Raw genomic sequence first — 26,809 nt, 5'->3', positions numbered from 1 at the left:
GCTTCTCATATTTGAGGCAATTTCATACAACCAAATATGTTGAGGTTTGGGTAATTCCTTAAGGCTGAGGAAGATTCCAGGGAAACTCTTTCATATTTAAATTTGCTACTGTGCTATAAAGTGATTTTTTTTCCCATTATATTTTGTGATGGGTGTCCAAGACATGGTTAGAAAGTTCTAAGTGGCTGTAGTGGTGGAACAAAATATAGTCCTTGTGTTTGGTCATAACAGAACAGAACCTGGTAGACATCTAGCAGGTCTAGGGACTGTGGCTGGGTTTTGGGGGAGCAGATAAGGGATGGCAATTTTTTGTATAGTCTGAGTGGTTTTTTTCAGTTTTTCAGATGTGGCTCAGATATGTGGAATGGTAATAGATTAAGTGCAGTCTCTATTCTGGAGCAGTTGGGGGGAGGAAAAGTGTAGTTTAGGGTTTTAATATTCTTTGGATTTTGTATGGACTGTAGCCATTAGCTAAGAAGATGTGTGAATGTGTTCAAGTTCAGTGTTGAGAACATCTCTTATCTATTAAAAAATTGGTATCCCTTATCCATTCCCCCAAAGACTAGCTACAATCCCTAGAGACAGGTATCTACCATGTACCATGCAGTTCTAATCTATCCTACTACAGCCAAACAGGCATAACCTTGCAGCAGTTCCAGTAAACAGTGTTGGTTCACTGTTTGTCCTTGTTTAATAAACTCAGAGTGAGTTATTTTTCAGCTTTGGATAACTATCAGAAAGCTCTATCAAACATAAAGCTACTGCCATAATCTTCATTTCAAAATTCAAAGAATCTTCTTTGTAGACATTTTTTTTTTTTCATTCCCAAATTGTCTGGCAAAATCTTTTTCACTGTTTTTCTGTCTAAATTTAATTCTTCTGCCATTAACTGTACAATTAATCATCTGTCATACTGAACTAATTGCCACAGTCTTTTCACATTTTCACATGTTCAACAAGTTTGCCTTCACCCTGTTCTTTCATCATGTCTTTTTATCCCTCTTTAAAGCTCTCATGTCACTGAAATACACTAAATGTTTTCATGGTGTCATCACCACAAACCACTCTTAACATGTCTGGAGTTTCATGTATGCTTCTGCCTAACTTTGCAAACATGATATTAATGCACTGTCCTAAAATCCATTACTCATTTTACCAACTTTTGCTGGAAAAATGAGTAATGTATGTGCAAATTCTATCACACAAATTCTTGTCCACTACTGGCTTGACAATTTTGATACGACTCAACGCAATAACACTGATATGTTCAACCATACATAGTTATATGATTATTTCTGATTCACCATATATGGAATATACAAGGTCTGGGAGGGGGAGATTTAATTTCCATAACTTGTATCCATTCCTCTTTTTGATTCTGCTCTCACTTTGTTGTAGAATGTGAGCAGACTGATAAAGTAAGACCAACCTTGGTTAGGAATAGAATACAAGATTAAGTTGATGGATATAGGATTCTTTATGAGGTCAACATGGATTTGTAAAGGGTAGGTCTGATTTCAGCAATGTACTTGCATTTTATGATAAGGTAACAAATATGTTATATAATGGAGAATCATATACAGTGATATTCTTGGACTTTTCAAAGGCATTTGATTGATTACCACGTAAGTTGGTGTACAAGCTGCAGAGAATGGTAATGGATAGTATATTGTTAGATGAATAAGAGATCGGTTCTCTGAACGATACCAGCAAGTTGTGTATGATGGAGCAGTGTCTCAAAAAAAGAGGGCAACCAGTGGAGTGCCCCAGGGTTCTGTTCTTTGGTCTGTGCTACTTAACTTGTTTGTATAATATGTCATGTGGATTGACTGGGGATCATCAGTTGTTTGCTGATGCAAAGTTGGGGAAAATTATAAGGAGTGCTGCTGATGTTAATTCCCTTCAGGAAGATTTGAATAGACTTTTGGCTTGGACGAATACTGTTTCCAATTTGCCCAAGACACGTCAAAAGTCGAAGCTGATGAAATTTATCTTCGGATATGGATATCTAGTGATGAAGTAACATTGCCTATATTGGGGAGGATAAATCATCATAACTGCAAAATATGGGGATAAGAAAATCCTCACGTCGTTTGAGTATTCGAAAGAGATAGTTTAAAGATGAATGTCTGGTGTGCTTTGTCATGTTTGTAAGTTTTGGGGCCCTTTTCCTCTTTGCATAAACAACAGTGGCAGGGGCAAACTATCTGGACATGCTACAGCTGTATCTGTGACCTCAGTTGGGAGATCATCAGCCAAATATGGTGTACAAGCAAGATGGAGCACTGCTACATTGAGCTTTTATTGTCTGATAATTTCTTGACTTGCATTTTCCTGGGCACTGGGTCAGGCATGGTGGACTAATTCCATGGCCTCTTCACTCACCTGAAATTATGCCACTTGATTTCTTCCTGCAGGGATACATGAAGGACTGTTTAACACTGTTTAACAGACCCCTGTGAACTCCCTTGATGAAACTGAAGACCAGAATTGTTGCTGTGATAGAAATGGAGAGCACTTGGAGGGAAATTGATTATTGCTTGGACATCTTGGATGCTTGTTGAAGTTGTTTAGCATTCTGCAGTATTGATTCTATAGGAAATAAAATATTTTGAGTCACACTTTCATATTTATTTCATGTATGATTGGACATATCAGTTTTCTGTAAGCAGTTTTATTTTGTTGTTTCTGGTTTGAAAATTATAAGCCATAGAAACATCGACAATAATTTAGAATCCATTTTAGGAACCTTCTTTGTACATTCCTCAATGTCTGAAAGCTGCTGAGCATTTTTTTGGACTATCCTTACTCAAAGATTGACATTTTATTTGTACCAAGAGGATTTAGTAGTTGAGGATTTACTAAGTATGCTTATTTTTTCCCCTTTTTCTTTGTTTATTTCCTTTCTTCTTTTTATATTTATTAAATAAGATTGGATAGCATAGATAAATGTCAACAACTACTACACAAAATAATTATCATAAAAAACCTTTGAGGAAAGATGTTATTCTTTTGGAATTATGCTATAACTATAATCAAAAATAAACAAGACATAACTTAATAGAAACAGGAAACTTTTTTTAATTTTCATAAAATAATAGGAAATAACTGTTTCATGAAAGTATACATCTTCAATAAAGACTTTTGAGAAGAAAAAATTGAATGTTCATCAACTGTAATCAGGTAATATTAAAAACAGCCACAAAAAATGATGCTGCCATTTATTTTATTAGGTTGATACAAGATTTATGGGCAATAACTGCAGCAATGATTTTCTGTATATATCAATGCTGTTTTTTTTCATTCAGATAAAAAACATTTCAGTATGGAAGTTTCTCCCACTTTGTTCCATTAACAGCAAATAATAATATGATAAAAGTACTAGAAAGACAAACATATATTGCTATATGTTTAGTCTACAGTTATTTAAAATTATAGCTACATCGCACATACTAAGAAACTGCATTTCTTGTTGCTTAGTGATGCGGGCTCTGAGACAACGCTACAGGCATCGGCTGATCTGGTTAAGGGATCTCCTGAGGGTGAAGGATTATCATATCTCTCAACCTTTTGCACTCATTTGGCATTGTAGGGATGATTTCCTGAAACATTCTCTAAGATTGCATGTCTATGACCAATTGCATGCCCTATAGATTGTTATCTCCACTGTCATAATGGAGAATGGCAGCTTAGCCCAGGTTGCTACTGCACTGTGCATTTCCATCAGCTCGGCCACTGTTTCACCATCAGAGAAAGAAAAATGAATTTGTATACTTTTTTTAATGTTTTCTTTTGTATCAGATGTATAAATCATTCTCTCTTGAATAGTTCACCAATAAACCAGAAATAGAAATATTTCATTTAAAAATTGCCTAACTCTTTGTTAGTTCCACTATAAAAGAAACATCATCTCTCAGATGGCTTATGTGTTACAGAGCAATTTGCATGCATAATCTGGGAGATGCCATTTGATCTGTAGGCCGTAGACATGAAACAACTGAGCTAGCATTCAGTACCAATCTCTCATCTTACAGATGACATTAGACCAGTAGAACTAATCTGTTACACATGGGCATCGAGTGCAAAAGTTTAATGCTGATAATTGATAATTAGCACTTCATTTCGTGCATCTTGAATTCTGTTGTATGCTTCACATTTATGTTTTGGTAAACATAAAATCATGTCAACGCTTGTAGCGAGGATTAAAATAAGGCTATAGAAACTCTTTTACGTTAGATTGTAGAGTTATTGAGGAATGATATTCATTAATACTTTTCTGGATGGTGATTTCATTATATACATTATGTCAAGTTGATTTTTATTTTATTTAGTTCTTCCAACAGAAGGGAAACAGAAGAGCAGATTGTGTGAGCTCTGTGTTTAAAAGTTTTGATAATGCCTATCTTTTGTGATGGATGATGGTGTGAAGATAGATAGATAGATATAGGCCAGTGAAGTAAGGTTTTCTTTAAACAGAAAATTGAATACTACCTGCAGAAATAATTATTAAAGTATTTAGAAAAGGAAGACTCTTGTTACATATTGGTTTATACATAGACACAACTCTCAGTATCCTGATAGCTTTTCTTTTCTCGGAATGAGCATGTGAATAGCTACTTGGTGTATGTATGTTCACTAATCATAGCACCACTCAAAGCCATGTACAACTAATTATTGTTTTTATTCCCGACATCCACAGATTCATAAGACTCATTATGAAAGGTCTATCTTATAACAACACAAAGTCTATCATACCACTCCTTAAACCTGCTCACTGTCTGCACATTAACTTATTGAGCAATCAATAAGTTAATGTGCAGACAGTGAGCACATTAACTTATTGATTGCTACTGTATGAAAATTCTCTCCTCTCTCAATCCTGTAAATATCTCTCAACAGTTTAAATGTCTCAATCATGTCATCCCCTCGTCTTCTATACATCAAACTCTGTAGTTTGCATGCTCTCAGTCTATCTTCATAACCAACATTGTGGAGTCCTGATATTGTTTTGATTATACACCTCTGTATCCTATCCAAGGTTAACTTATCCTCTTTGAATCCTGGCGACCAGATCTGGGCACAATAATTCCAATGTGGCCAGACCGTTGTACAATGGAATCACCACTCTTATCTCACTACTGGTCAAAGTCCTCCTTAGTATTGCACCAATTCTTTGGGTTACCTTTACAATATGTGCCTTAAACAACTTCAAATTTTTATTTACTATTACTTCAAGATCCCTTGCCTTATACACTTCCTCTAGTATGATTACACCAACAGAGTATGCAGCCTCCCATCAGTGAATCCCAAATTTCAATACCTCTTCCAAGCTTCACATCATCTGTATATAATTGAATATCTTCCTGCAATCCAGTGACAATATTATTGACATAAAGGTTAAAAAGCAAAGGTCCCAGTACTTGCCCTTTGGAATTCCACTAGTAGAATTCCACAGGGTAAGTACTGAGACCTTTACACTAGTATGGTATACATTTTGCAAATGTATATCATACTAGTGTAAAGGAGACAGTGCAACATACAAGGGAGGCAAATGCTAGAGAGATTAGAAGTCAAAGAATTAGAGATGCATTAAGTGCTGAGTTAGCTAAATATTAATAAGGATGTGGAAATGAATAACCTATCACCGCATTTTGAAAAGTTTTTCACTTGGTTATACTATACATTCAAGATGCCAAGAAATTATATTCTTGCCAAAAATATCATTTCTTGGCATCTTTAATGTATATCACCACATATTTTTAGGAAATGTGCAAAATACACAGATCCCTGCAACACACCAAAAATTATCTTACTTTTATATATAGTAAGTATAGTAACTCTCCAATTCACCTAATTTGTTATCTAACTCCATCTTCCTCAGCTTATATATTAATTTTACACAGATTTGGTGGGTTTTTTTGTAAATTTTTACAAAAATATTGTCATTTCAATCTATGAGATACCTTTTGTGAATTAGTCACATTAAAGTTGTAAGTTGAAAAATAAACTTTCAACATCTTTCTCTAAATCCAGAGTAATTTAATAAAAAGGTGGCACACCGTTTGGCAGCTCCTGTAGGAGGAGATGACCTTGCTTCTGCCTTGGTATCTCCACTTGGGCTGGCTCCCACTGAAGAGACCTCAATAAAGGTTGAAACTAGTCTGGGTAGTGTCCCCCCCCCTTAATGCATAACGTTATACATATCCGCAAGGAGATGTGTTTTGCATTATGGGAGATACTGAGATAGGAGTATTGTTAGCTTGCTCCACCTTTGCAAAGAGTCGCCCGGTGTTGTACCACTTTACCCCAGTCCTGAAGATACTTTCAGGTGCAAACTTTGTTTGCACACACTTGGATCAAGGATTAAACTAAATTTAATATAGTCTGACCAAGTGAAAAATAAACTTTCAACATCTTTCTCTAAATCCAGAGTAATTTAATAAAAAGGTGGCATACCGTTTGGCAGCTCCTATAGGAGGAGATGACCTTGCTGATGCTTCTGCCTTGGTGTCTCCACTTGGGCCTGGCTCCCACTGAAGAGACCTTAATAAAGGTTGAAACTAGTCTGGGTAGTGCCCTCCCCCTTAATTCATAACATTATACATATCCGCAAGGAGATGTGTTTTGCATTATGGGAGATACTGAGATAGGAGTGTTGGTAGCTTGCTCCACCTTTGCAAGGAGTCGCCTGGTGTCGTACCACTTTACCCCAGTTGTGAAGATACTTTCAGGCACAAACTTTGTTTGCACACACTTGGATAAAGGATTAAACTAAATTTAATATAGTCACATTAAAAAAATAACAAATCAGAAAAATTAGTAAACAAAATTCCATCACTCACCAATTTTGTTTACTAATTTTTCTGAACTCAGCACCTAAAATTCTATAAAAATCAATTATTACTTCTCAGAGAACTTTTCCATCACAGGTCTGTGTTATTTACTTATCTTTCTGTGTTCTGATATGTTACCGTCAAAATTAGTCAACATGTATGATGAACACATAAGTCTTTCTACACATTTGAAGAACCTTAGTATTTATTTTCATTCTCCTTTATTTGTATAAGTGCTTTTTTGAAGTGCCTTTTTATGTTAAATAAAGAAATTTCCATGAAACTTCTCATTCTTAAGATAGGAGAGGGAGGAATGCAGATAAAAGTGCAGGCGGCTACTTTGAATCTGATTCACTGAGATAACAGATGACTTCCCTGTTGTCACAGACACATTTTCTTTTGTGATTCTTTAGTTGAACTTTAGTCGTTGACTACTAAGGTTATCATATTTCTAAAGTTGGCATATTTTCTAAGTTAGTGTGAAGATTTAATGTGCTACTGGTAACCAGTAGCACATTCCGTGCATTTGAAAGAACAATACAAAAATTTAGCCTTCATTCTCAGCAAACCTAAGTACAATGATCATGAATGGACAGTTTGTAGTGATCTTAAAGTAATATCTATGATTGACCTTAATTATGATTAAGGTCAATCATAGATATGATTGATCTTAAAGTCATACCTATGGTACACCAAATACCCATGCTTTTTGTGCAAGTGGGACAGCCAAGATCAAGAGCAACATTAGGATCAAGAAGGAATGGCCAGAAAGAGTCACATTAGAACCTGGAAATAAAAATGTGTTACACGAAACTTTGATTGCTCGGGAAAAAATCCTTTTACCCCCACTTCACATAAAGCTGAGATTGATGAAGCAATTTGTCAAGGCTTTGTCGAAAGAAGGAGTGTGTTTTAAATGCATGTGTGCAAAATTTCCTGGATTATCTATAGCAAAATTGAAAGAAGGTATTTTTATCAGTCCAGACATCAGGAAACTTATGAAGGATAAACTGTTTGAAAAAAAAAAATGGCAACTGTTGAAAAAGAAGCATGGAAAGCTTTGAAAGAGGTGGTGACCAAATTGTTAGGAAATCACAAGGACCCCAACTATAAAATGATTATGGAAGACATGCTACAGAAATTCAAGGATTTGGGATGCTCCATGAGTTTAAAAGTGCACTTTCGCAACTCTCATTTAGACCACTTTCCTGAGAATCTGGGAACTGTCAGCAAAGAGCAAGGAGAGCAATTCCACCAAGACATCAAGGAAAGATGGAAAGAAAGTATCAGGGCAGGTGGAATGTCAACATGATGGCGGACTATTGCTGGATGTTGCACAGAGACAACCCCCAGAAAAGAATTTCACAGAAAAAGTTCAAAAAGAAGCTTTGAAGGAAAAAGACACCACAACGAAATATAAAGTATGTACTAAAGATTAATCTTTAATTACTTTAATTAAACATTTTTTTTCCAATACTTTCATTCCAAATATGTTTACAGAAAATTTTAAATACTAGTATTTTACTTAATATAATGCGTTTTAAGCCATTTTGTGAAAAATCCTTACATGATAGAGATAAATGGAAGAGATATTTGAAATCAGTGGTCAAAAATAAATCAGAAACAGTTAATAGTTTCCAGACAACATTTCATGACTTGAATTTTGTAGGCCTGTGTAATTATTTATTGACTTATTGTTGATATTTCACTGGTGTTATAACCGGCATCTTCAGAGTCCTAATTAGGTACCCTCTATGTTAAAAAAAAAAAAAAAAACCAGAAAGAAAGCAGATGCTAGTTATGTCTTAGATGACTGTCTCCCAAATCTTAGGCAAATTTATGCAGCCATATTTGTTAAGATTCGGAGTATGTTAGAAGTAACAGAAGGCTTAAAACATACTCTGAATCTTAACAAATATAGCTGTATAAATTTGACTAAGATTTGGGAGACAGTCATATTAAGACATAACTAGTACCTGCTTTCTCTCTTTTTTTTTTTTTTTTTTTTAAACATAGAGGACACCTAATTAAGACTTTCATCTTTATGTTGTTGCTACAGTTTTTCAAACTAGTCTCATTATTACACCATGTTGTTGTAGTCTCATGTACTCTGACAAACTGTGTTTTGTGCTCTGAAGATGCTGGTTATAACACCAGCGAAATATCAGCAATAAGTCAATAAATAATTATTTACTTATCTTTCTGTGTTCTGATATATTACCATCAAAATTAGTCAACAAATATTAAGGTTATGAAGCCAATGTGTACCATGCCTGTTAGTTGCATGTGTTCTTGTAGCTAGTTTGATTTGCAGAATAAAAAACAAGTTTCCTGGCTTCAGGAGGTAGATGAGATTCTGGACCTAAGGGGTGATGATCAACACTGGTGTACAATTAAGAGGACTCATTGCAAATTATTATTATTGTGTTTCATGACACCTCCACAGACTCATCTCAAGAGGGCATGCTACTCAACTAACTACACACATCTCATTATCTCCCCTACTACCTTAATTCTCCAACACACACATAATGACAGAACTACTATCAACAACACTATCTATTGCCCATCACTGCCAACCACAACAGTATTTTTTGTCTGTAAATTGCGTGTTTTTGCGGCTGATTTGCCTGTAGACAGGATGAAAAACCAGAATTTTCAGAAGAGAAGAAAAAAAATACTACCTCCATAAGAGGAAAGTAGCTCCATATGAGGTCGACTAACTCACCTTCAATTGAAAAAGTCCATATAAAGATTCCTCTCATCATGATGAGAATCAAACACAGGTCTTTTCCAGTCATAGGATGCAACATTCCGCTGTTCTTCCAATTGTGCTACGGAGGCCCTTATGTTACAATGAGATCAAGAAACAATCATTCTGAATTAAATTGAGACAGTGTAATAAAACTTCTGAACTTTCCTCTGCAATAGAGTGACTATTCATCTGGGGGGAGAGGGGGAAAGAATTAGTGAAAAATAAGTACTTTAAGTCTCATTAAGTCATATCTCACATAAATGGACTCCATGTTCAATCTCAAAAGGTGTTGAAACTGAAAGCCATGTTTGTTGGAATGATACCTATCTAACTCAAAGAAACAGTTTAAACATGAATTTCTGTTTAAGGAAAATTCAGAAGCTTTATTATAGTGTCAGAATTTAAATTGGACCATTTAATACATTTTAAATGACTGCATCTCAATCCCAAAAGTTTGGGAGATTCTTATGCTTAGCAAATGTAAAGAAATGATGAATCGTTTAATTAATATTTACCATAGTACCTGCTGTTTCTGATTTGCCAATTGTATTTATCTTGCATTCTTACCCCCTTTAAAATTTTTTTGTTTGTTTATTCTACACTGTGATGTACTGTTTTCAGTACAGAGTGTTTGCTACTAATTTTCAATAAATCATTAGTGTCTTAAACATGTTTTTGATATTCGATTAATATGTTATAGGGTTTCATTAAAGCTACAACTTTATCCTTTATGGAAGAGAATTTACAAAGCTAATAGACAAATTGGGTAAATTATCAATCTACAAGGTAAGCTTTATTCTCAGATTTCCTTTTTTAATCAGGAGCTCATCAGGTTTATACTTGTGCCAGCCATATTAGTAACAAAACCAAATACTAACAAACTACTAAAATAGATTTAGATAACAGTGCATAATCAATTTCTTATCTAAAACAAGTCATTTCTCTACTACTCTGAATGCTGATCTCACTGAATCTAATTTTATGGATCTCAAAAACAGTCTTGCTCTCTGGATAAGCATACATGCAAACTTAGCACGCATTTGATTCAACAGAAATCTACTTTTGGAACGTGCTCCAGAAATGAACATCTCTGTATGCTTATTGTACCTCTTGGCATGGAGGGAAAAGGAACATGCAACCTACAATAGAAGATCAGCTGAGGGACTCTGATGTTGAAAAAACTGATGATTCCCTCAATCAAAATTTAAGATTAAACAATAAACACTCATTAAGAAAAATCACTCTATTGGTACATGGAATGTATAAGGTCTCCTACACATTGGGAAACTTGACATCATACAAAGAGAAATCATACATCCAAAAATGAACATATTAGGAATTGCAGAAATTCACTGGAAAAACAAAGGATGTTTCTCATCCCAAATGGGGAAATTGCATTTATTTTGCTGGATCTGATTAATTAAGTAGAAATGGGATTGCACTAATAATCAGCAGATCTTTGAACAAATCAGTACTTGGATACAATCCTATCAATGATAGGATGATCTCAATAAGAATCAACTGTAAGCCTATTCCTGGCACTCTCCTTCAGATATATGCACCAACATGTGATGCAGATACAGAAACAATTGAAACTTTCTATGAACAATTTAATGCTAGCATTGAAGCAGTATCCAAAAAAGATATTTTAATTATAAAAGGTGACTTCAATGCATAAGTTGGAAAATCAGTAGATAGTAGCAATAAAAATGTTCTTGGCCTTGGTCGTCAAAATCATAGAGGAGAAATACGATAGACTTCTGCATAGAGAGAAGACTGGTCATAACCAATACCTTCTATAAATATCACAAATGCAGATTGTATACATGAAAATCACCTGGAGATAGAATATGAAATCAAACTGACTATATTTTAATCAACCAACATTGGAAATCCATGATAAAAAGTGCAGAAACACCTCCAGGAGAAGATTGTGGCTGGGATCAATTACTCCTCATTGCACACCTGAAAATCCATCTAAGAACAAATAAAGTAATGCATCCACTCAGATTTGATGTGGCCAGAATCAACAGTAATTATATCATCAAAGTAGAAAATATATTTTCTGAATTAAAAAACTCTTCTAATAAAGAATTCCTGCAGAACTGTGGAATAAAACAAAAGAGATAATCTTGGAAACAGCAAAGGAAACTCTACCCAAAAGAAAAAGAACAAATAGCCCATAGATATCTTATGGAACATTAACAGAAATTGAAAACAGAAGGGCACTCAAGCCAAAAGGATTATCAAAAGACAGAACTACTCAAACAAGTCTAAGCTTATCAAGAAACTCTGCATAAAATACAAAGAAAACTTTTTAAGTAAAATGTGTGAAGAAACAGAAGAACATGCTAACAAAAATGAAGCAAAAGACCTCTTTAGTAAGATTAAGCTCATAAATAGAAACTTCAAACAAAAAACTTTAAATATAGTGATGCCAATAACCAAATCCTAACAGAAACTAATGATATCCTCAATAGATGGAAAAATTATTGTGTTGATCTATTGATCTATATAAAGATAATTCTCTCTCATTTGAAGAACCGAATGGAAAGCATGTACAAAAGAACCATACATTTTAAAAGCAGAAATTGAGTTGGTACTGAAAAAACTCAAGAATGGAAAAGCTCTGGGTTATGATGAAATGCCAAGTGAACTTCTTAAGAATCTAGAATATAATGGAATTGACATGTTGCATAAGCTTTGAAACAAAATTTGTGAAACAGCTAAATGGCCAGAAGGTCATATCTATATTTATGCCACTACACAAAAAAGGGAGCACCAGTGATTGCAACAACTATAGAATTATTTCCTTAATCTCACACACAAGTAAAATTTTGCTATATGTAATTAAGGAAAGATAAAAAATTTTATTGAACATCAATTTCCAAATGAACAGGCAGGTTTCAGAGCTGGTAGAGGAACCAGAGACCAAATTGCAAATTTGAGACATCTAATAGAAAAAAAAAACACACAAGTTCAACATCCCTATGTATCTGTGCTTTGTAGATTATACAAAAGCTTTTGATTGTGTTAATTGGCATATTCTATGGAAAATCTTAAGAAAAATGGCAGAATACTTGGAGCACTTAATAAAACAACTTTACAAGAAGAACACAGCAGCAGTGAATATCGACAAAAATACGTCAGAATGGTTCCAAGTAGAAAAAGGAGTGAGACAAGGCTGCAACCTTTCCCCTGATCTATTTAACATCCATGGAGAGCATATAATGAGGAAAGCTCTAGATGGTTGGAAGGGTAGAATTTCAATTGGAGGAAGAAAAATAAACAATCTTAGATATGCCGATGACACAGTACTAATAGCCACTAGCATGGAAGAACTAAAATCACTCATAATGAGAGTTCAATGGGAGAGCATAAATGTGGGCTAAAAATCAACAGTGCTGAGACCAAATATATGGTGATAGGAAAAAGAAGAGAACTCTCAGTGCAAAATTTATCTAGAAAAAATTGGACGGAGCTTGTATATCTTGGAACACTAATAAAAAATAAAGAAGGCTGCAGATCTGAAATTAAAGGAAGAATTGCTATGGAGAGAGAGGCAATGACACAACTATAGAAGATCTGGATGGACAAAAAGATCTCGCTGACCACAAAAACTATTCTGGTCAACAGTCTTGTATTTCCAGTTGTCCTATATGGTTCAGAGTCACAGACACTAAAACAGATAAAGAAAGACTCAACTCCTTTGAGATGTGCTGTTGAAGAAGGATGTTAAAGATTTCATGGATGGAAAAAAGAACTAATGCTGGCATCATTTTACAACTGAACATCAAAAAAACGGCTAAGGGATATCATCAATAAGAGAATATTTCAATACTTTCGTCACATATCTCTAAGGAAGAATGATAATCTGGAGATGATGATGATGCAGGGCAAGGTAGAAACAGTAAAAGAGGATGTGAATGGTCAAGATAACTAGATCAAATCCCAGAAATATTGGATATTTCGCTGGAGAAAGCTTCAGCTGCCACAACAGAAAGAAGATGATGGATGAACATTGTTAACAAGGTCATGAGTCCTCAGACATGAGAAGACTGAAGAAGTATGCCCACTGACTGATGCAGAGACTAATTCTCACTAAACACACGATATGGACATGATTGTCCAAAAAAAAATTCCTTTGGCTACTATATACAGAACATGCATATATCTATTTCAAAATGAACAGAGTTGATTTATTTTCAAAATGAACAGATGAGAAAGGTAATCTTCCTTCTACAAGACAAATCTACATATCAAGAGATCAATTACAAATCTACTAAAACTCAAATAAGTTTCTTGATGAAGTTGTAAGTTGGAACAGTAGTGTGATAAAGACATTACACACTAATTTTGGGTGAACTCCATGTTGGGTACTCCAAAAAAATACATAAAGGATTCCCTGTGAGAACCATTGCAAATTGTACTTGACTTACCTACATATAGTGATTAACTTTTTATCAATGTTTAGTAGGTATGCACATCAAACATTTATCAGATTACATCATTCATCAAAGATTTTACACAATTCTTCTAAAAAGAACAAAATATTCCTTAGCCTTTCAATATTTTGGTTGGTTAGTTTTGACGTCATCTCTCTCTTTCCAAAAATCCAATGGGCTGAAATCATTTGGCTACTATATACAGACTTTCCACCTGATGTGATGAAGGCATTTGAATTTGTTATACAATGGAATTCAACTAGAAAAATAAGATCTATAAACAAATTGAAGGTTTAGTACTGTTCAGAAACTCTCTATCTCTACCATGGCTAATTACTATTTAACCCATGCACTCTGTTATCCACCTTTCATCTTCAAATGTCCTTCTATGTCTGTATTGTATATTATTATTATTATGGGTATCTCCATAGAGTTGAAAGACTCATCATGGGAGACCCATACTGATAATCTGGAGATGATGATGATGCAGGGCAAGGATATATTGGAAAGGGTCCAGAGAAGACCGACTAAGGTGGTAATTGGTCTTTGGGGTTGGAAAATGAAGACAGATTGAGGGAATTCAATTTGCAAAGCCTTGTGAATAGGAGTAAAGGAGATATGATTAAATAGATATATTGATACTATTATTATTAATGATAGACCTCCATGGAGTCAAAAGCCTCATTGTGGGAGACAGACAATGTTACACACAAAGCCCATCAAACTGTGCTTTAAACTCATTCAGTATACTTGCCAGACTGTCACCACACTGTCAGGCAATGCATTCCACTTACCAGCCACACTAAATGCAAAGAACCTGCTCCTTCTGCACTTGCTCACATTTTTCTTATGCAATTTCCAGGAATGTCTCCTTGCTCTATCCCCCTTCCCCCATTCATTAAAAATTTCTTCCACATTAACCCATTAGCAATCCTTTACCAACTTAAACTTTTCATCATATCTCCTTTACTCCTATTTACAAGGCTTTGCAAATTGCATTCTCTCAATCCATCTTCATTTCCCACACCCAAAAGACCAATTACCACCTTAGTAGGTCTTCTCTGAATCCTTTCCAATATATTCTATATCACATACTGAAAAACATACAAATGAATGGGTATTAGAAAAGATCAGTAGAACTTTAAGGCTCCTTAAGGATATTGACAGAAGAAAGTTAAAATATTTTGGACACATTGAAAGGATGGAAGTAGGACTTCTCAGAACAGTAATGGAAAATAAAGTTCCTGTAAAAAGAGGAATGGGTAGACCATCAATGAGATGGATGGATGACGTGTGTGGAGTGAGTGATCTTCAGAGACTTTGAAGCCTCCAGAAAAGCAGAAAACAGGACTACATGGCTAGGACTGGTGTGGCACATCGCCAGACATCGGAGTGACCATACGACATCTGTGGATGTCCAATGAACAGATGGAAATGATGAATTTGTGCATAATAATCCATATGAAGCCTGGTCAAGACCTTATACAGTATGGTGCAAAAAAAAAAAAAAAAAAAAAAAAAAAAAAAGAACCAGTACTGAACTTTGACATATAACATGTATTGTTGTAGTTATCTCATCTCATCTTCCTTATACCTTCTTTTACCTTGCGGTGTCGAGGGTCCATTGATCATCGGACCTCACTCCGTTTACAGGATAAGGTGGTCAGCCTTATGCCCCGGTGTATCCTATGGCCTGTAGTGTTGAGTTCTCAAGGCCAGTTTGCCTGCTTTGCGGGATGAAAAACCCCAGAATAAACTTGGGAAAAAACCCTGCTGTCCATGCCCAAGACTGGCTAACTTGGCTATGGCTGAGGAAGATCCTTCAGCTCCTCACGTCACCGACTGGAATCAAACCTAGAACACTCCTTCCCCAGGCATATGGTTGCGAAGCGCATAGCCACTAGGCTAACCGTGTGGATTGTAGTTATTCATTACTTTTTTTTTTTTTTTTTTTTTTTTTTTTTTTTTTTTTTTTTCACCACACTGTAACTTCCTCCAAAATTTTTCCACCAACTATATGCTTTGCATTCCATTGTTGCCTACCAAAGTTCAAAAACTTCCACTTTGTAACTCTGAACTGACAGTTTCCCTACAGCTGCCCACTCATATTCAAGTCCTTCTGTAAAGCTACAACATCTGCTTGATTCCTCATCACTCTCCCCAGTTTTGCATCATCTTCAAACATTTCTATATCATTAGTTAAACTCATCCCAGTATCATTAATATACAAGTTAAATAACAATGGTTCCAAAACAGACCCCTGTATCACTCCACTAGTGACATTCCTCTTACAGAGTACTGGACCCCCATACATAACATGGTGATATCCATCTACCTGATTATTCACACAATACCAATCATATCTCTCATTAAACTCATTTACCACTCACCAAGCAAAAATTCTAGGTAAACACAACTTCCAGAGATGACTCTAATTCTCCCTCTCTACACATCGTGTATTAAAAATTTCTTTTGTATCAGTCTGATAGAATCCCTTTAGCAATGCATAAGTTTCCAGCATATTTCCTATTTTCTGCTTGTTAGTTGAACTTTGCAACCCACAAACCTTTAATCTATCCTTATGGGAGCATTCCACAGACCAATCACTAATCTATTTCCTCTTCACTAGCTCCTTATCTCCAAGAAACAGAGGTGACCAAATCTGTGCACATCAAAATGCAGTTGAATCATAGCCTTGCAAAGAGGAATATTAACCTCTATCTTCAATGTTCAATGTATTCTTCAAACATCCAAGTTATACATTAGTACTGTATATGGGTAGTGGGTTGGGAAAACTCATGTGAAGGTTCTTCACCCAAGTGAAGAACTGTGAAAACATTGAAAATTCAAACATTGAAGCTATTTTGCCAACTTTTGCGATATGTCCTCTAACTTCAACCCTCTTTACCATCATTTCTAAATCCCTAGCCTCAACCATTTTCTGCCATCCAGTACTATCACTGTAATACACAGTATGTAATTTTTTCATCCTGAAGTGTGTAGCCTTACACTTTGCCATATTAAAATAACAAATTTTGCTCAGACCATCAATTCATTTAAATTGGTGGTGTCGGCAAAGTTTCTTCTTTGTTAGTCACATTTATTGATGATCTACATCATCATTATTAGCTGTTGCTCTTGCTAGTTTTGAATCATCAGTAAACCGCTGAATACTCTCCTCTCTAAAATCATTCCCTATATCATTAATATATAAATTAAACAACAACGACCCTAGTACAGGGCCTTGATGCACTCTGTTAGTCACACTCATTCTCTTAGATTCCACTGCCATATGGTGTTTTCTGTCAACCCTCCATGCCACCTGCTTCATATCCATGTCCATCTTATCAAATTATGTAATAGTTTTCCATGCAGTATCATGGGAGTTACCATTTTTCCTGTCTAATTCAGCTGCCACTATTATAAACTGTGAATAAATTACAAAGACAGGACCTACCTATTACAATGGCGTACTGCCCGCTATAGAATATATCATATTCCTATTCACCTATCTGAATTCTACCTTTAACCCAACTTTTCCAGTACCTTAACCGCTATTTCAGAGATACTAATTGGTATGCAATTTACTTTACACCTGTTTTGTACCTCCATTTATAGAATGTAACTATCTTGATCCATTTCCACTCCCTTAGAACCTTGCCAGAACTGACAGTCAGTTGTAGCCAGTAGAAAGAGAGATTATTATGGAAAAATGATTATGGAGGAATGGCTGTATTAGATGGAATGGGAGTTGAGTGACAAATACAGATGATATAGTGGGACTGTATGATGATCACTTCATTGGAATCCTTAAAAAGCAGTTTTTATTCTTGAAAGGATGGGAAAATTAATGGTTAGAAATGCATGAGGAGAATGTATCTCAAATATAAAGTATTCCATCAGTCAATAGGGCAGTGGAAGTGGATGGAATTTGGTCAGATGTTTTAAAATAATGCATTAAGGAACTGACAGCTCCATTGATCTAGCTGTTCACTGAAAGCTGGTTACTGGGAAAGTGCACATGGTGTGGAAAGAGGGTGAAGGTAGTGCCACTGCTTAAAGATGGTGGCAGAATAGAGATATCAAACTATACATTAGTTTATATTTCTTCTTAGTTAAGATTTGGAGAAGTTTGAGAGATTACATTCAAAACTGGACAGATGGCACAATATTATCTAAGAGGGTCAGCATGGATTTGTTAAGGAAGCACTCTTGTTTCAGTAATCTCCTCTCATTTTATAAAAAGCAACAAGTAGTTGAAGAGGGAAAGGAGTCTACTTTTTTTTTCTTTTCTCAAATGCATAACAAATTAATATTTAAGTTGCAACACATGGTATTAGATATCAGGTTAGTAAACTGGATTGAAGACTGGCTGTCTGATTGATATCACTGAGTTATGTACAGGGAAGTAGTATCAAAGAAAAGGAAAGTGACAAGCAAAATTCTGCAGGGTTCAGTACTGGGATTTTCACTGTTTAATCTTTATATCAATGACACTGTCACTGAATTACAGTGACAGTGTCACTGTAATTCAATGGATATGACATGAAGCTTAAAAGAGCTATTAGTAACAATGCTAATGTTGTGGTCCTTCAGGAGAATCCATTTTCAACAAGTGGGCCAAATGAATGGAAATATCAATTTAATGCAACTAAATGTGGGGTCTTGAAATTTGGGATCTACCAGTGGGAGGCTGCATACACTATTGGTGGAACTATGCTAGACAAAGGTAGAATAAGAGAAACTTAGAGTGAGAACTGATGGACATTTGAAGTTCAGGGGACATAGAGTAAAACTAACCCAGAGAACTGCTGAAATATTGAGGACGATGCTGACAAAAAGAGATAAGAGAGTGGTGATTCCACTGATCATATGACATCAGAATAATTTTGTTGAAATCTGGTCATTGGAATTTGAAGGGATGATGTAACCTTGGAATCATCATCAGAATGGACATCAGAATAATTTTGTTGAAATCTGGTCATTGGAATTTGAAGGGATGATGTAACCTTGGAAAGGTTACAATCTATCCTCATAACCAAGGGCATAAAACTTGCAGAGTTTCGTTGGACAGATAAACATGAATGATATTGAGATTGAGATTTTTTTTTTTTTTTATATCACTCACACACAAGAAACTACAAGGCCTATCAGAAGATAAATGCCATGTATCGGCTGGGATCAAGAGCAAAGGCTAAGGATTAGATGGTTCAGTGAGTTAGCAGTTCAACTATAAAAGGATGATGGGTAGCTAATGTGCATGTTGCTGTAGGCTTTAGCAGAAATGGGGGGGCATAATGGACACTAGCTCTGCTGAACAACTAATATGGAAATATCTGTGGATGAGACATGATGTTGAAACTGATTATCTGACTGACTGAAACTGACCAGCAACTCAAGAAAGCTTGTAAGAAAGGAGTCATTAGCTAACCGAACTGCTCTCTCCTGAATAGCATCAAGAATTTTTATAGAGGTTTTGTGTCCACTCCAGATGGTTGAGAGCAGAATACCACAGTTGGATTGATTTGTGATTTGTACAGAGTATTGTGATTTGTAACTGGACATATGAAAAAGTAATGTTTAGAGCAAATGAGGATATCAAGTTTTCTTGAAGCTGAGAATGCTATAAAAACAATATGATTATGCCAGGAAAGTAGGAGTATGAATCAATCCAAGAAGAGAGTTCTGATCTTGACTATTACACTGAGCACGTTCTTAAGTAAGGGGAAAAGAATCAAGTCTTTTTTGAAAGGAAAAAAAAAAAAAAGACAAAGTTGTGTTTTAGAAGGAATGAAGGTGGCTTATTCATTATTGTCCCATTGTGAGATGGTGTGGAGAATATTGTTTAGGGCACTTATTGTAGATTATCTTGAAATGTTCAACCACTATAAAGTTTGTCATATGAATAGTATAGGTAGAGAGTTCTTTCATCAGCAAAACTGTGAACAATGTATGATATCAGGGAGCAAGTCATTTTTGTATATATATGAAGAAGAGGGTGGGTGAAATAACAGAACAATGATGAATACCTGCATTAATAGGAAAATCTGACGAGAGAGAGAGAGAGATAATCAATAGCATTACAATGTAGTGAATAATTATTATAATTATTCAGGCCTCCATGGAGTCAAAAGACTCATCGTGGGAGATCCTTCCTAAAAAACACAAAGTCTACCAAGATTCATTGAGGGGGAGCCCCCCCCCCCCCCCCAAGAAACATAAAGTCTATCATACCACTCCTTAAACTCATTGACCGTTCTTGCTCTCACCACTTCATCAGGCAATGCATTCCATGGTTCTACCAGTCCTCACCCTCTTGCAAACAGTTTCCTTTCGTAACTTCCATCGATGGCCTCTTGTCATCACTCCTTCCTGCTGTTCAACCAAGTGAAAGAACTCCCCAGTGTCAATCCTGTACCCACCTCTCAACAGTTTAAAAGTCTCAATCATATCACCTCTCCTTCTTCTATCCACCAAACTCCCTCATAACTAACATGGTACAGTCCTGAAACCATCTTTGTTATCTGCCTTTGTACCCTTTCCACAGTTAATTTATCCCCTTCAAATCCTGGGGACCAAATCTGAGAACAATAGTCTAAGTGTGGTCTGATTAGAGACTTATACAATGGAATGATAACCCTATTATCTCTGCAGGTCAGTGTCCTTCTCATTATTGCAGCAATCCTCTGTGTTACCTTCACCAGCTTTGCAATAGTCCCCTAAATTTCAGGTTTCTATCACTCATCAACCCCAGATCTCTTGTCTCCCCCTACTTCCTCCAGTATAGCTCCTCCAATAGAGTATCCGGCATCCCATCGATGTGCCCCAAACCTCAAGACCTTACAATTTGCTGCATTAAACTGACATCCCCATTCATTTGCCCATCTATCTAGCTTATTCAAATCCTCTTGCAGGGCTACCACATCTGCATTATTACTAATAATCCTTCCCAGCTTCGCATCATCTGCAAACAACTGAATATCCCCTTGCAATCCACTGACAATGTCATTGATATAAAGGTTAAACAATACAGGTCCCAGTACTGAGCCTTGTGGGACCCCCACTTGTAACCCTCTGCCTCCTTGAAACTGCCCCACCATACACAACTCTCTGATACCTATCGGACAGGCAATCCTGAATCCAGTTGACTAATCTGACATCCAGACCCATGTGCTGCAACTTAAATATCAGCTTATCATGTAGCACCCTGTCAAATGCTTTCGTTAAGTCTAAGAAAATGGCAGTATATGCCTTTCCTTCATCTAATGCTCTTGTAACTTTATTATAAAAGGCTAGCATATTGCTAAAACATGCTTGCTAAAATAACTTGCAAGAAAACTGAATCCAACAGCAATGTGAGGAAGACAGACAATAACATGGCAATTTTCTGAGAAACTCTTATTGCCAAGCCCTTTCAAATGACTTGGAAATACCTAGTGCAAACAGCAAAAGTTCTTCAAATCCTTTTCATTGCACATGTCCAGAGGAATGTGATATAGGTTAGGAGATGAGATCTGATGTCAAGCATGATTAGCAAAATCCTTATCTGGTCAATGATTAGTTGATAATTGTCCAGGTTGAAGTTGACTGTTTAAGAACTGCTCCAATACTTTAGACAGTAATGAGGTGAGAACCATAGGTTAATAGTTTGAAAGTGTATATTTATCACTTTTTTTTTTTTTTTTTTAACTGGCTTGCATATGGGCTTGCTTCCATGCTGTAGGATGGATGCTGGCTAAGTATAGCATGGTGCACAGATGATAAAGAGCATGGGATAGGTTCAAGAGTACATCTCATGAGCACAGTTCATATAATTCATATGGATCAGTAGCTTTTCTTATATCCAGGTTTTTCAAGATTCTTCTAATGCCTTTCTGGTGGAAAATCATAGGAGACATGTGATGCAATGATCCAGATAAAGGAGGCTATATACAGGGTGATTCAGAACTCTTGGGCCAAACTTTAAGGAGTGATAGAATACACCTAAACAAGCACTTTTCGTCATACAATGCATTGTCCGAACTCAAGTAGTGAAACTCTAGAAGGAAGGCAATTTCCAGTGAACACTTATAAGCGCTGGTTTTTGCAGTCGTTATTTCTACGTGGAGTGCAAAAAGGATGGATTCTTTCACATATTGGGAGAAGGCTGACATACATTTCATTTACGGAGCTGCGGACGGGAATGCGAGGGAAGCCCAAAGACTGTACCAAGAGCGCTTTCCCACCAGACGCGTGCCTGATTGTAAAACCTTTCAGCGATTGCACCGGTATCTGTTCGAAATTGGGCTCCTTTGTCAGCGGCATGCAGGATACAGTGCGTACAAGGAGTGTTAGATGCCACGTGTTACAGAGGAAATTCTACGTAGGGTTGCAGATCGTCCCGAATGTAGCACGCGAGCAATTTCCCATGCCGTACGTGTGTCCCAATCGACACTGTGGCGAGTTCTACAAGACGAACGATTACACTCCTACCATGCACAGAGGGTGCACGCCTTGACACCTGCAGATTACCGGCCTCGTGTGAATTTTGCACAGTGGTTCCTGCAGCAGACTGCAATACAACTGAACTTTGATGCACATGTCTTATTCACTGATGAATGCACCTTTACACGTGAGGGCATTTTTAATACCCACAATTATCATGTGTGAGCGAGCAGAAATCTGCATGCCACATGTCCACATTCGTAACAGTGGCGTTTCTCCATAAATGTTTGGCTGGAATCCTACATGGCCATTTGATTGGCCCATACCTTCTGCCAACATGACTGAATGGAAGAACGTACCTCGTATTTTTACAAGAGGTCTTCCCAGAATTTGCTGAACCCTGTTCCAGCAAACATTCAAACACAACAGAGCAACCCCATTTCACCGTAGATTTGCGAAAAGCCTTGGGTGCAACATTTCTAGGACGATGAATTGGTTGGGGCGGTTCCATCGCTTGGTCGCCACGATAGCCCGATCTCTCATGTCTGCACTTTTTCCTATGGGGCCATATGAAAAGCCTGATCTACGATAGCCCATCAATTCCAGTGAGGACCTTATTGCCAGGATTTCTATTGCCTTTGCCGCTGTACAAGAAATGCTTGGTGTTTTGCCAATGTATGCCAATCACTACATCGAAGGTGTGAAGAAGCCTGCATTAATGTTGGCGGTCTCTCTCTTTTGAGCAGTTTCTGTAATTTGTTCAATAAAATTCTTTAATTTATGTTCTGTAATTTCTGGAATTGTTTCAAATCTCCTCTGTCATTCTTGTGTTTCTTCATTTCCTGACACAGTAGTTGCTTACCCCCAGCGCTTCACTGCTTGAGTTCGGACCATGCATTGTATGACGAAAATGCTTGCTTAGGTGTGTTTTATCACACCTTAAAGTTTGGTCTGAGAGTTCTGAATCACTTTGTATATGTGCTAAAGTTGAATGAGAAGAATGATGCCAGGAGATGAACAAAAGAGGCAGAGCAGAGACGGACAAAACTTGCATCCATCAGTTTCTGGAAGGAACTAGAAGGTATAACTACCATTAGTGCAGGTGGCAGGTTTGGCATTTATCGCTTTCAATATCAGATTTAGTCCTGCTAATGATAGACTTGCAAATGTTGCAAGCGTCAGTGTAGACTGTGAATAAAGCAGCAGTTTGTCTCAAGTCGCTCAAGATAAGCTGTGTTTGTTTTTTTACCCAGGCATACTTTATGGGAAAACTATAGCCTAAATATAGGATGGGAATTTTGAACAGAGTGAGGAATGAAGGCCTTCATTCTAACATGAATAACATTCATAACATGATCACAACAATTATTTGGATCTAGAGAATGGAAAGGAAGAGGAAAAAGTCTGAGATCCTCCCACTTGGCACTCTTTTAGTGCTAAAGTACACGAGATTGTGAATGGCTAAGAGAAGGACATTCACTAGAGACTAAAGCTGGATGAGATTGTGATCTTAATTACCAAGAGGAGCAGTCACCTTGACAGTTTACCTGGTAGGAGAACTGGTTAAAAACGATCCTGATTGTTGGGTGAATGAATTGGATAGACCCATCAGGAAACCTGGGTGGGAGATGAAAGAAAGGGATCAAATTCACTAATCCCGTGCCTTTGTGTCAAGTTACCGACAACAATGCAGTAGCTTTCCATACATGTGTCTCAGTCTGTATAGTTATGCAGAATCTGATTACATGTCAATATGCTTGCAGACTAAACTTACAATGAGGAAAAGAAAATATTTCTCTACTTGTGAGTAGATGAGGCATATAAGGAACATGTTATAACTAAAAAATGAGAGCCTGGAAATTTCCACCGCTCTAGGCCTGGGCCTATATGGCCTATACCTAAATACGCCACTGACGTATTTATACGAATATAACTCGCTCTTTTTTCCTCAAAATTAAAATTAAAAAATCGTGGTGCAAGATATATGTGGGGATTTTTGGAAACTAAAGTTTTTTCAGGAAAAAATTAAATTGATGTTTATAATTAAATCCTCAGTATTCATTATAATTTATAATTGCTCACATTACTTTTAAAATGAATGCAATTAAAATGTCCAGAAATGGTAAGATCAACTCTTTACATCACAAAATTAAATTCACTCTAGAACTGGAGAAAGATAACCAATTACCATTTCTGGACATTTTAATTAAGAAACAAATAAATGGACGCATCAGCCTTACAGTTTATCGCAAACCTACCAATACAGGTAGATACTTACACTTCACTTCTTCACACCATATTTCTCAGAAACTTAGCATTGTACACATGCTAAAAAATACAGCCTCTCTCATTACAACTGATGATAAAGACCTCCAAGATGAACTATCCCTGATATTAAATAATCTTACAAAGAATGGTTATCTTAGAAACTTGATCCACAAGATTCTTTTCTGTGACCCCCCACAAAGATGACCGGAAGATATACATTACAATTCTACTATTGTGATTCTGTTTACAGGGACTGTTTCTAATAAGATTGCTAAACTCCTCAAGCCACATGGAATACGAGTAGCTTTTAAACCTTCACAGACCATTCGCCAATTCTTAAAATCTCCAAAAGATAGTCATCCTTTTTTCAAATATGCCAGAGTTTACAACATCCCCTGCTCGTGTGACTTAAACTATATTGGCCAGACTTCAAGAAGTTTTGAAATCAGAAAAAAGGAACACATAGGAGATGTCAATAATAATAAAGAAGACAAATCGGGGTTAGCCTTTCATTTTGCTAGGACTAACCATGTTATAGAATGGGATAAAAGCTCCATGCCCTACTTAGAGGAGGATTTCTGCTCTCAAATGATAAAAGAAGCCACAACAGTTCTCCGTTCAGAAGAAAACCTAAATAGAAACCAAGGATTAATTCTGCCCGAGATCTGGAAGACCCTCATTAGATCTTTCAACATGCCAGAATTAAATTTTGCTGCGAACTACAGAATGTTCCTACATAACAACTAGTAGATCATACACGTGCTATACGTGTGATGTACGCGTTCTTCTGCTTTTATAAAATGCAGTTGTATTTTTCCATTTATGGTTTCAGTGAAAACAGTTTTTTAGCGTTTAAGTGTGTTCTTACATTTATGTAATTTTAACCCTGATGAAGCCAACAGCCACAGTTGGCGAAACTAGTTGGTATAACTTAGTTTAAAATAAGCATATCTTTATTTTTACTTTATGTACTTCTTTTTGCAGAATGTCATAAAAGTCTACTTTCTCTTCTGTTTTTGCATTGTTTGTTGGTCCATATATGTTTATTATAGTCACATTTCTGTATTTAGTTTTAAATCTAGCTTTGATGATTCTTTCAGAAACTGGTTTCCATTCAATTAGTGCTTTTCTAGCATCTGTTGTTAGCATGAAAGCTACACCTTTGCTATGTGTGTCATCTTCATTCTGGTTTCCAGAATATAAAATATATTTGTTTGTTGTTAGTTGAATTTCTCTGCTACCATTCCATCTTGTCTCATTTAGACCTAGTATTTCTATTTTGTATCTGTCCATTTCTCCGGTTAGTAAGTTAGCTTTTCCACTTTTGTACAAAGTCTTAATATTCCAGCATCCAATTTTGGTTAAAAGTTTTGGGCTAAAGAGGTTTTTTCTTGGAGTTTTCCATCTGTCAGCTTCCCGAATGGGGCTTCTGGCTTGCTTCATTTTCCCCAGTACTTCCCCCCCCCCCCCTTGATTTTGTGTCGGTTTTCCAACAATGGTTGCGGTTTCTGTAGCAATATGTTTTTTCCATATTATGGTTCCTAGCCATAAATAAGAGGACTTCAACTCAATTCTAGCAAGACAAAGATCATGGTTCTCAAAGGAAAAACAAACAGAGAAGCTCTTGAAAAACAAGTGTATCTTAATGGAGAAAGAATTGAGGAAGTCAGCAAGTTTGAGTACCTGGGATCCATTATTAATGTGAAGAATTGCTGTTCAGAAGATGTCAGAAAAAGGTTAGGAATGGCTAAAACAGCAGTCAGAGACCTGTCTAAAATCTGGAAGGATGGATCTATCTCCATGGGAACAAAGTTGAGGATTTTAGATGCAGTTGTTTTTCCAACAGCGACTTATGGATGCGAGACTTGGAACCTAAAGAAGTCGGATAAGAAACGGATATCTGCTTTTGAGATGTGGTGTTACAGAAGGCTGTTGAGGATATCATACACTGAAAGGAAGGCGTACAAATGAATGGGTGTTAGAAAAGATTAGTAGAACTTTAAGGCTCCTTAAGGATTATTGACAGAAGAAAATTAAAATATTTTGGACACATAGAAAGGATGGAAGGAGGACTTCTCAGAACA

General features: G+C 36.4%; 1 long non-coding RNA gene across 2 annotated transcripts in view; it reads left to right on the top strand.

Moving 5' to 3' along the window:
* Positions 1-26,809, top strand: part of LOC150100530 (uncharacterized) — a 74,919-nt gene that overhangs the window by 35,660 nt on the left and 12,450 nt on the right. For both annotated transcript variants that reach the window (XR_016549246.1, XR_016549247.1), the window contains one exon: positions 10,289-10,374. This is a non-coding gene — a long non-coding RNA (uncharacterized LOC150100530). The remainder of the gene's footprint in view (positions 1-10,288; positions 10,375-26,809) is intronic.

Source organism: Typopeltis vanoorti, chromosome 13 (assembly GCF_054136105.1).
Source record: "Typopeltis vanoorti isolate ZY-2024b chromosome 13, IOZ_Tvanoo_1.0, whole genome shotgun sequence".
NCBI classification, from domain to species: Eukaryota; Metazoa; Arthropoda; class Arachnida; order Uropygi; family Thelyphonidae; genus Typopeltis; species Typopeltis vanoorti.
Note: the sequence above shows the minus strand (reverse complement) of the source record. Positions and strands in the feature narration are given on the sequence as shown.